At 42.0% G+C, this 11,397-nt stretch overlaps 1 pseudogene; it reads right to left on the bottom strand.

Annotated features, from left to right (window-relative positions):
- Nucleotides 1–9,777: 9,777 nt before the first annotated feature.
- Nucleotides 9,778–11,077, bottom strand: LOC126516624 (uncharacterized; annotated as a pseudogene).
- Between the last annotated feature and the right edge of the window lie 320 nt (nt 11,078–11,397).

Raw genomic sequence — 11,397 nt, 5'->3', positions numbered from 1 at the left:
TTGTGCACTCACTGTTGATAGTGACACCATGCGGTAAAAAATGAACGTGATTGATTCCCTGTTTATCCCAGAATACACTTCCCATCACTTTACCAGCAGATGCAGCTGTTCGAAATTTCTTGGAAGGTGCTGATTCCGTATGCTTCCACTGCATCCATGCTCTTTTCGATTCTGGGGTCAAATGGTGAACCCATCTTTTGTCACATGTCATGATGCGATTCAGAAAATCCTGACCTTCCCTTTCATAGCATTCCTTCAGTTCTCTACAGACTTCAACTCTTCTCTGTCTGTCAAAAGCAGACAGCTGCTTTGGGACCCAGCGTGCACTCATTTTTCGGAATAACAAATGTGCATGAATTATTGTGTTCACTGTTCCCAACGACAGATTACACACCCTTGCAATTTCACGACAGGTTATGCGACAATTGTCCGCGATCAGCTGCTCCACGCGCTGAATGTTCTCAGGAATGACTATTGTGGGCTGTGATCCACCACGATCGTCAGTAATAGAGATATGGCCATCTTTGAAAGGCTTACACAATTTAAATGTCTTACTGCGACTGAGTGTCAGGTCACCCTACAGAGCCTGAAGTCTTCTGTAAATTTCAGCAGGTTTTACGCCCTCATTCACTAAAAACTTCATCACAACACGCTGTTCCACGTAGACGTTCACACGGTTGTCCGCCATCTTGAATAACAGTCTATCCAGAAGCGCGGGAAATGAGCACCGCCTACCAGTAACAGGACACAGGTGCCAGTTTCTATTGCATACAAAACATCCAGCCTAGGCGTCCATTTAAACCGGGAAAGAAAAAAATGTCCCGGATTGAGTTGAATGACCCTTGTATATATATATATATATATATATATATATATATATATATATATATATATATATATATATAGACGTGTGTGTGAGTGTACTAACACACCGCTAACACAAGAACCAGTTGATTGAAACTAAAATTCATTCACGTGCATCTAAATCACAAGTAATTAAAAATGTGTGGGGGGTGGCATAATGTTCTGTACATCTCACAGTGGAACACTAAGTTAAATATAGTCAATAACAAATGCTTTCCACTTCCCTGCTTTATGCTGACAGCATTGTAAAAGTGGTCTCGACATCCCTAACAAACCTGCTTATATCACTGTCAAGGTCACAGTGACATCAATTTTCATCACTTTTTGTTCATATGAAAGTACCCATATTTGTTGAGACGTCCTGACATACTGCTCTAAGTAGCTTCAGTGCAGCACATCATAAGAATGGTGGGCGTTACTAGCAGTGGATGTTCTTGTGTGACTAGCGAAGATTCCAGATAACAGTAATGTGCAGAACAAAGAAACTGGATTGTGTAATTGAAGACGTCAAACAGTCCAGTGTTAAAAAAGGTGTTGTGCCCAGGTTCTTGTATAGTTGATGAACCTATTTGAATATTGCTTCAGTTCAGCATATAGTTGAGCAATGATCGTTGAAGTCAGATATAATGAAAAAAATTCAACTGTAGTTTAATTCTCTAAGTACAGTAGTGACTAGTTTGATACAGAAGTAGCTTCGGAGGCTCCACCCCTGAATACAAAGATGGTTAATTTTTTTCCCCGTCATCCTGTGCTACCTTTAACACTAGTTAAGGAGGGAAGGTGTCTATGGTCCGAAGTCGGCATCCCTTGATGACTCGAGTACATGGTGGCAGCGCAAAGAAAGAACCATTGTCCAGTAAAGAGAGACTTTATTCAAACGCCATGGTACCTTCTGGGTCCATGCCCAAACCTCTGCTCTTCCTCATGCAACCCAAACATGACTCTTTAAACTCTCAGTTGCAGAGTCACAAACCAGACTATCACACATGGGGAGTTCACACCATTGCAACCACTAGCACCGAAGCTTTTGGGACGGACATGGCATTGGTCAAAATGACGACACAATCTACAACATGCAAGGGGATAGGTATACGTATTTTCACTCTTCCCTTCGTTAGACCCTTCGTATTGCCGTTGATGTCCTTTGTCACCGGAGGCCAGGCTCGTTCTTGTACTTGTAGCCATGAATTGCCTGTATTGTTGCCCTTTGTCTATGCACCAACCTGAGGGCTTAACATCTGTAATCAGTTGCCATGCTGGCCGTGAGAATGTTCCCACGAGGCCACGGCTATTGATATGTGTGCCTCACTTGGCCTTGATGTCCTCCAGCACCAGAGGCCAGGCTCGTGCTTGCACTTGTAACCATAAATTGCTAGTGTCGTTCCCCATTGTCTATGCACCAGCCCATGGGCTGAACATCTGTAAGAAGCCATCATGCTGGCTGCAAGAATGTTCCCACGAAGCCATGGCTATTGATGATATGTGTGCCTCACAGTGGGCTGCCCTGCCAGCACAGAAAACTCGGTCATTCCTTGCAGCTGTGGGCCAGGTTGCTTGAATGTCCCGAACACTGTAATTGTGACCCGATGCCGATCACACACAAATGCACCCATCACTTGCAGCCTTCTCGGTAGTCGTAAAAACATCTCCGTTTTCTGAAGGCATTCTTAAAAAGCGAGCACAGATTTCAAACACTGACACCGAAACTGGGTGGCTGTGTGTCGCATCACCTTATTTCCGTCACTATGTTTCCCCGTCTTGCGGCGAGGCCCACAAACAAACCACAGTAGCGGCCGAGAATGTCAATGTGACATTTGAAAAGCCCGGGGGCATCTATAGCGATGACTTCACACACACCCCTCCTCTTCACGCCAGTCTCCCCGAACGCTTCCCATTCAGCTCGAAGCATCTTCCCTTTTGTTCCAAGAGTGCGCATTTGGTAGCTCTTCTACAACGAAACCACTAAGCCGTATTTCTTTTCATGTGGTGTCTCCTGTGTCCCCTCTTTGCGGAGCCGACCCGCATCCTACGTTTGCAGTAATTGGCCGATACAGCAGTGTGTGAAATCCTGCGCTGTGCAGTACTCGCACAAACTGGGCCACACAACAACCACAGCAGCAACTCCGTATACCTCACAATCAAACACATCTGCATGCCATGCAACTAAATTTCAGGCTGGAAGCCTACACTGCAAGCAAGCCTTTTCTCCAGGCTTTTGTTCATGATTGTGCATATTTTGGTATATTTAAGAGCTCCTTGGGATACAGGTTAGCATATCAAGTGTATTGCTATGCAAATGTGTGAAAAGCCCAAATTACTAGTACTATGCCTTGTCAAAATGAGATGTTTTAACCTTTTATTGTTTGTGAAGTGAGATAATCGCAAAAAAATGTTCAAATTCACGTTGCACCTTTCCCTGTCAGGTTTTCAGTGTTTTTGGCACTGTTCTATGACCGATGATACAGAAATAAAAGTAAATCTCTGCAGTGTTCAAAGGAAAAGACCTTATTGACCTCTGGTATCTTTGGTGAAAAGCTGAGTGTTATGTGGTTAGGAAGAAAATCAGTAGGTTACCTTGTGCCAACTGTATATAGCGATTTAAGCAAGCCACTGTTTTATAATTCGGTTCTGAGTATTGCTTTTTCTTACAGTGTTGGTTTCACTTGAGTTAAAGGGGGTAGTCAGATGATGTGTGAGGAAAACAGTTGTGTGTTATGTTTTGTGTTTTTTTGCCCAGTGTATAGATACCAATTCATTTTATAGAGTGCAAGAGCAATGTGTCACAGATTGATTTGGTCCCATTAACTGAACATGTCTGTGTTGTGACAAATTTCTTCTGAGTGAGCAGTGCCTGAATGGCAAACCACTACTTGTCAAACTATCATCTGTCCAATGAAAAATACTACTGCAGTTATATGCCAAATGAGGCAACAAGATGACTACTGTAGTGTGCCTAATGTAGAGCAGCAGAGCCATCGGTAGAAGGCTGCCATGAAAGCCAACCACAGAGTTAAAAGCGCCAGTTGCAGCCCCCGTCTATTACAAGAATTGTTAGTTTACAATTCTTTATGTAGAAGCCAAATTCTATATGTTCTTAAAGTTGGTGATGCTGAGAAAGAGAGAGAGAGACATAAGTAATTTTGGTTGTTCAGTAGCAGCCTTTAGTCTAGGGCCCCTGTGATGTCCATAAGGGCCCTCGTTTGGCAAGCTCTGGTTGATCTTGGCAGACAAGTGTATTTCTGACAGGAATTCTGTGTTTTGTACATACTTTGATGATACTTTCTGTCCTGTGACTGTTGTGTAGTGCCTCGTGTTTGTACAATGTTTGGTCAATGTGTATTGATGTTTTATATTCCATAGATCTTGAGTACATTTTTAATAAGCAGCCATGCTATGGTCAAGACCATTGGGTCCAATTTATTTCTGTAATGTTCGTAAACTTTCATGCTTTACTGTATGGAATGTTTGTAATTTATATGTAACTTACGTGTATTTTCTCCATTTCCTTTATTTTTAACTTCTCTTCTCCTACATTGACATTGCAAATATGACATTCTGTGCTATGCTCCGGTCCTCCATTGCATTAGGCAGGTCCCTACTGGTACATTCTGCATATTATTCTTCGATGAGGCATCCTGGGTGTTGAGTGCTTCTGCGTGTGTGTTCATATTTTTGTAACTTAGTGAAAGGTGCAAAACACTGCCCACATTGTAACAAAGAAAATTGTGCGGCCGAAAACTGCATTATGATTTGCAATATAGAAATTAAAAAAACTTCTTTCTGTTGTAAACTTTTAAATGCTTTCTTATATTTAAGTTCTTTTATATATCGCAAAATCATTGTGAATTCTTTTCTGTGGATTTGCATTCACTGCAATCATTCCTTTGCATTTATACCTATTGGCAGTGGCCTGATGTGTTATTGAATGTCTCAATATATTATTGGCTCCTTACGTCATCTATACTTTTATGCCTTAATACTTTCCCTAGCTTCAGGAGGCAATATTGTTTGAAAAAAATAAATATTTATCTGATGCATGCCTCTTGGAATTTGCCTACACAAGGTTCTTGAACTACAGTGGACTATGGTGGGCAAATTTGACTGCACACAGAATTTATTTAGAGGTATACAGACCATATTCATAAGTGCAAAAGCTGCTTCAAACTGGTTCTTTATGGAAGGGTATTGAAAGTTTATACTCAGCAAAAAGTGCATCGATAAACGGAAGCATATGTGAACACATACTTGCTTTTCTTTGTACTATGCATAGCCTTAGTAGTTTTAATGTACCTTATATGTCAGCCTACTGGAATGACTTGGGACCTGAGGGATAATATGTGTCTGAGAACCTTGCTAAAAAGAAGAAACAAAAACTGCACATATGCAATATTCTTCACCATTTTCATTGGCGGAAAAGGTCAGTGTAAAATGTATCTTACTCGGAACTAATTAGAAATGTGCTAACTAGTGTAGAGCATTTGCACCAGACGAGATCACTCTGTCATTGTATATCAAATGACATACAGCAGCTTGAATTCTGTCTTATGAAAGGTATTAAATTAGTTCCATCTTTACCTGATTGAAGAAAAAGCGTTAGGAATATCTACATAAATGTAATGAATTTTTACAGGGTGTTTTAAACCTTTGCAAAAAATTTTGGTGAACATCCGTGGCATATTTCAACAAGTACCTATCAAGTTTACTGACATCAGCGATTCTCTATATCCATTTAGTAACCCGTGTTCATATGTATTTTTAAAGATAAACGCTACTTGCTTTATTGAAATGTTTTTATATTGGGTCCATTTAGAAACTGAAGTTGCCTTTTCTACAAAGTTTTCTTACATTTCCTTTAGGAATTTGTGCTTCTAAAGTGCTGCAATTTTAAAATTGGGTGAGAAGCAATGAAGCATTTCTCATACTTTTTTTATGTAGTCTCAATTTTCGATGCAATGTAAAGACATTCTAGTACTTTGATTCTACTAAGTGATATTTTCAATGCTCTGAAATTGAATACTATACATATAGCAATATTATTTAGAGACTATTATTGAAAAGCATGGAGGTGCTTTTTATCCGCTAATGTTAAAGAATATGACGAATGCACAGCAGGTCTTTCACGGCTTGTACAGTTGTTTTCAAGCTTGCCGTTGTTCCGCGATTGTTTCCTGTGTATATGGTACACAGTGCACCATATGATGTGATTTATACTTCACTGCTATGCAACACTGTTGCCGAAGACATTTGTAGCCAATAAAGCAGCTTTAATTAGCATGGTATACAACTGCTAGTGCACCAGTCATTTAGAAACTTTTAAGTAACATGAACAGGTGTGTGCATTTCGCAGCTAGCCAACTATAACTAAAGCTGTAAAAATGGGTGTAAACAGGAATGGAGGAGGAGGAGGAATAAACGTCTATTTTTGAAACAGTATCCCGGGGTAAGCCCCGGTTCTACTATAGGTGGGAGGTCTCATTCCAGGAACCCTCTGGCCTTCGCTGCCTCCTTGGCCCTGGCGACAAGGCATTGTCGTTCCAGGCCCTCGGAGACGAGCTTGGCCTCCCACGTTTCTATGAGGTCTTCGCTTTCTTGTCTGGTGTTACAACAGTCTTTCGGTGAAGGCAATGCGTCTTTGTCTAGATGCCATGGACATTCGAGGATCAGGTGCGCTAAGGTGTCCAGTATGCTGCACATTGGGCAGTGGTATCCTTGTAGCGTTGGGTATAGTCTATGCATGAGGATTCCGTGGCTGTATTACTCTGTAGTCTTCCGAGTGTAGTGCTTTCTTCTTTGTTGAGCTTTGGGTGACGTGGTGAGTAAACCCTGCGTTTCAGCCTGTGATGTTGAAGGATCCCCGAGTAGGTGATGGGTACGGTCTCTGCCCCGACTGACGCAGACCGGGCGTCTCGAGAGTAGGAAGGGTTGGCCCGGCAGGTGTGGCCTCGGGCCCCTCGTGCTGCGGCGCTTTAATATCTTGAGTGCTTCTGTCGACACGCGACTTTGGCAGTTCCTGACAGCTGCTTCAGAATCGGAGAAGACGACAGCTGCGTCCATGCATGTGGTAGTTCGTGGTAGGGCGATCACCGTCTCTTCTGCAGTCTCGGGGTTTTGTGCACGGACTGTGGCAGACTCTCTGCCCTGAGAATCTATGACACTCGGGGCGTAAGCGTTTCTTTGCGGGTATTTGGCTGCGTCGGTGTATCTGGCGTCCAGATCTTGCCCTTGTCTTCGCCGTAATGCATCCCCTCTGGCTTGTCTTCTATCCTTGTGGTATGTGGGGTGCATGTTGTGTGGAATCGGGACTATGCATAGGGATTCGCAGAGGTTTTGAAGGAATTCTTTCTTTTCGGTCCGTGGCGGCTATAAAGGTTTCACTGTAGCTTTCGGTGGGCATGAGCTTCAGTCATTCTAATTGACTGGCTTTATGAGCTTCAGCTAGTTCTTTCCAGGTGTTGTGTACTCCCATATTGAGAAGCCTCGTAGTCGAAGCTGTAGAGGGTAGGCCCAGGGCTATTTTGATGGCTTAATTTGCGTATTTGAATTAATTTTTTTCTACCTCTGCATTTTTCTGCGCGAGGTAGGGCGTGCTGTATGTTATTCGACTGGTGAGGGGTGCTTGCATCACGCATAGCGTGTCTTGTTCTTCCAGTCCGCTTCTACGGCTTGCAACTTTCCTGATGAGATGCGTGAGCTGTGATAGCGTTCGCTGTAGTCGCGGGAGGGTGGCCGCCCCAGACTCGTCTTTGTGTATGTGTAGCCAGAGAACTCGTATGGTTTCCAATTTTGGAATGGGCGTTCCATTGAGAGTGACGTTGCGATCTGGTTCATCGTAGCTGGGTGGTCTGCCTCTCGTTCTTGACTTAAGGACGAGGTGTTCCGACTTCTCGGGAGCACAGCGGAGGCCGCATTTGTGCAAGTAGCTCTCGATGGTATCTACTGCTTCTGTAGGGGTGTTTCTTGTGTTCCAGTGTTTGAGGCCCTTTTGCATAACGTGGTGTCTGCATAGAAAGCATGTCTTATGTCTGGTATCACGTCGAGCAGGCTGGGTAGTTTCATCACTGCGACGTTGAAGAGCCACGGCGATATGACCGAACCCTGCGGGGTGCCTTTGCTCGGTAGTCGGATGCTGTCGCTGCACAGGTTGTATATTCCAACTGTGGCCGTGCGGCCCGTTAGTAGATGGTAGATGTTTAAATGAAGGGGGAGAAATAGAAAGCCAATTAAGTTTCAGCATAACATGGGGCTGCGTTTATGTTGCTGTACAAATGTCAAAAATGCAGCAGAATTCGGCTGCTGCTGCTGCTGCTGGTCATCATGAGCCGATTACTCTAGAATGGTCGATTGGAAGGTATCTATATGCATATAACCAGGACAATCTTACAGAATAATTGTTATGCACATCAGTGTTGGATACCCTTACATTTAGTGTAATGCTCTTAAGAAATGCAAAAATATATTCATTTAAAATGATCAACATAAAATCTGAATAAAGTTGATGTCGCCAAATTTTATGGATAAATTCAGCCCTTGGAAAGTTTGTTGCAGAGATTAATTGCGACTATACCTGGGGTTCTTTCAGGTGCACCAAAGCAACTCTTTTATTGCATTTCGATTGCCCCCATCACAAAATGCGGTCTGCATCGAACCTGCGACCTCGAGCTCGATTGCACACAACGTTACGAGTTATTTTGATAGCCACTGTGTGGCAGCAGGCGAGTATAGTTGAGCTTATGCTGAGTAGATATGTGACGCAGCTTTAATTTTATTAGTTGGCTCAATCTTCGATCGTACGTGTCCATACGGTCAGATGATCCTCTAAACATTTTTTATAAACAGGGTGTGCACGATGTGGGATTGACATGTGAATATTTTACGTTAAACTTTTAATTGTAAAGCTTTCATTACTGTGAAGTGTGATTTAAGATAAAGAGCTTGATTCCTTAGGTTATATATCGTCATTAAGTGTGCAAGCAAAATTTATAAAATATCCTATAAATTATCAAATGAACTGTAATTTCCATTCTAAACTTTTTGGGGGAAACAGTATGAGCTGTTGACAATACTGAATATGTCCTTCAGAAGAAAAAAAAAACTCTTTTGACGGTGTATAATAAAACATTCTTCATACAAAAGTAACGAGTCATTTGATGGAGTATTACAAATGTTATTTAGACAAAAGTTTAGAAGAAGGTATGTTGATGGTGTATTTAAAATATTCTTTATAAATAAGTAAGAAGGGAGTCTTTCAACGGTGTATGGACAAATGTTCTCTATACAAAAGTAAGAAGGGAGTCTGTTAACGGTTTATTTAAAACATTCTTTGCACAAAAGTAAAAACAAAGTGTGCTAACAGTGTTTAAAATATTCTTTATACAAAAGTAAGAAGCAAGTCTTTCAACGGTGTATTGAAAATATTCTTTATACAAAAGTAAGAAGGAAGTCTTTTAACGGTGTATTTAAAACATTCTTTATACAAAAGTAAGAAGAAAGTCTGTTAACGGTGTATTGAAAATATTCTTTATACAAAAGTAAGAAGGAAGTCTTTTAACGGTGTATTTAAAACATTCTTTATACAAAAGTAAGAAGAAAGTCTGTTAACAGTGTATTGAAAATATTGTTTATACAATAGTAAGAAGGAAGTCTTTTAACGGTGTATTTAAAACATTCTTTATACAAAAGCAAGAAGAAAGTCTGTTAACAGTGTATTGAAAATATTCTTTATACAAAAGTAAGAAGAAAGTATGTTAACGGTGTATTGAAAATATTCTTTATACAAAAGTAAGAAGGAAGTCTTTTGACTGTGTATGAACAAATGTTACTAGAATGTAAATGTTAATAGACTGTCAATAAAGTAAATAGAAAGTTGGTAGGAGTTCTAAAGAATGTTAACGTTCATTTTTATAAGGGATGACAGCTGTCGGAGGTTCAGTGGTACAAATCTGTCACTGTACTCTGGCAGGATCATAAATATTGATGGTGGGACTCCTGCATCATTAATTTTCGAATAAAATGTTCTAAGCTCTTCCACTGTTGAAGGTGGCAAAGCTAATGGCTGTGTACCGACTTGTTGCTGTTTGTCAAATGGTCTCTCAGGAATGGCATCCATGAATCTTTTCTTCTTTTTTTTTTCAACGATGCGAAGTAAATGTCTTTGAGTCTCTTGTACTCTGTGCCAGAGCGATGTGCGGGGAGCCAAACATCTGTCTTTTGTGTACACGTCTTGGACTCTCTGATGCGCACCGCTGTCTCCATTGCGAAAAGTGTAGCACCAATATGGGAACAGGCTTCACCTGGACCAGCCATGCAGGTAGTGTGCTGTGCATATGCTTCCGTCGCTGTCAACCAGTATCCAAGATTTCAGTGGAGCTTCTCGCAGGCGCTGGGAGTGGCCGACCTGTAGTAGAATGGATTCATTTACGCTTAGGAATGACTAAATGCAAGCATTTATTTGCTGTGCTTCTGAATATGTGTACACAGAGCCCGTGTATATATTTGTCTTTAGTTTTAGCCGATTATTGGAACAGCGAAAATTTCTATTTTAAGCTCCGTCTGGCACCTTGCTGCCCACTATGCCCTAGTAACTCTGGTTTTAATAGCGCAAAAAGAAGTGAACTGCTATAGCAGTGGGCTCTACTTTTTACGCCTACATTTAACCAGAGTCTCGCAAGAACGTATTTGGGTTAGTGAACAGCAAAATAAAGTATTTTGAGTCGTAAACAATGCCCAGCAGCGTTAAGCATTTGGGGCAGTGAGAAGCGCACAGTACCGCAATAAACAGCTAAGGAACTAGTTCACACAAGTGGGTCCCCTGTTAACAGTGTTATTCCAGCGGTACGGATTTATAAGTATATTTTTTAAAAGATTGCAACCTTACCTCGCTCAACACGATGACGCGCTTGGACGGTAGCCGCACTGCTGTAACGCCGCTCACCCGGCCACTTGTGAAGTAGTTGTGAGCCTCGAGAGACTTGTACGCTTTCATTTTAGTAAGCGATACGTGGTTCGTCGACAGCACCAAATAATTTACAATGTCAGCATGCGTTGTAACCGGCAGCAAGCCGAAGTCCGTCGTCGTGTTGGTCCCGGCGTATAACGTGTACGGATCAATGCCGTCACACATGATTACTTTCGCTTCGTAGCGAGCACACGTCGGACTCACTAGCTCGGCAAAATATAAAGGGCAGAATTCCTTCTGCCTGGCCGTCGCCGTCATTTAGCACGCGATAGTTCGCAAATTGCAAAATCAACGCTGAAAAACCGCAGAAACATTCGCACACATCGGTTACAGTACTCCAACATGGCGGACGAGTGCTAGCAGACGACAGTGTGACGTCACGTGAAAACTATGTATAGAAGTGTCTGCTGGCTAAGCGGGTACTGGTGAACATTTCGTCATGCTTATTAACAGGCATAGCCGCCTATATAAACTATGCCTGCCGGATTATCAGCGATCGCATGGATAGCGGCCATCGTCAGAAGTATGGCGGTGGCGCCACTTACGTAGGGTTGCCGCGTGTGAACTTTTTACGTTTT

This window comes from Dermacentor andersoni, chromosome 1, assembly GCF_023375885.2.
Source record: "Dermacentor andersoni chromosome 1, qqDerAnde1_hic_scaffold, whole genome shotgun sequence".
NCBI classification, from domain to species: domain Eukaryota; kingdom Metazoa; phylum Arthropoda; class Arachnida; order Ixodida; family Ixodidae; genus Dermacentor; species Dermacentor andersoni.
The sequence above is the reverse complement of the archived record's forward strand: the minus strand, read 5'-3'. Positions and strand labels throughout refer to the sequence as shown.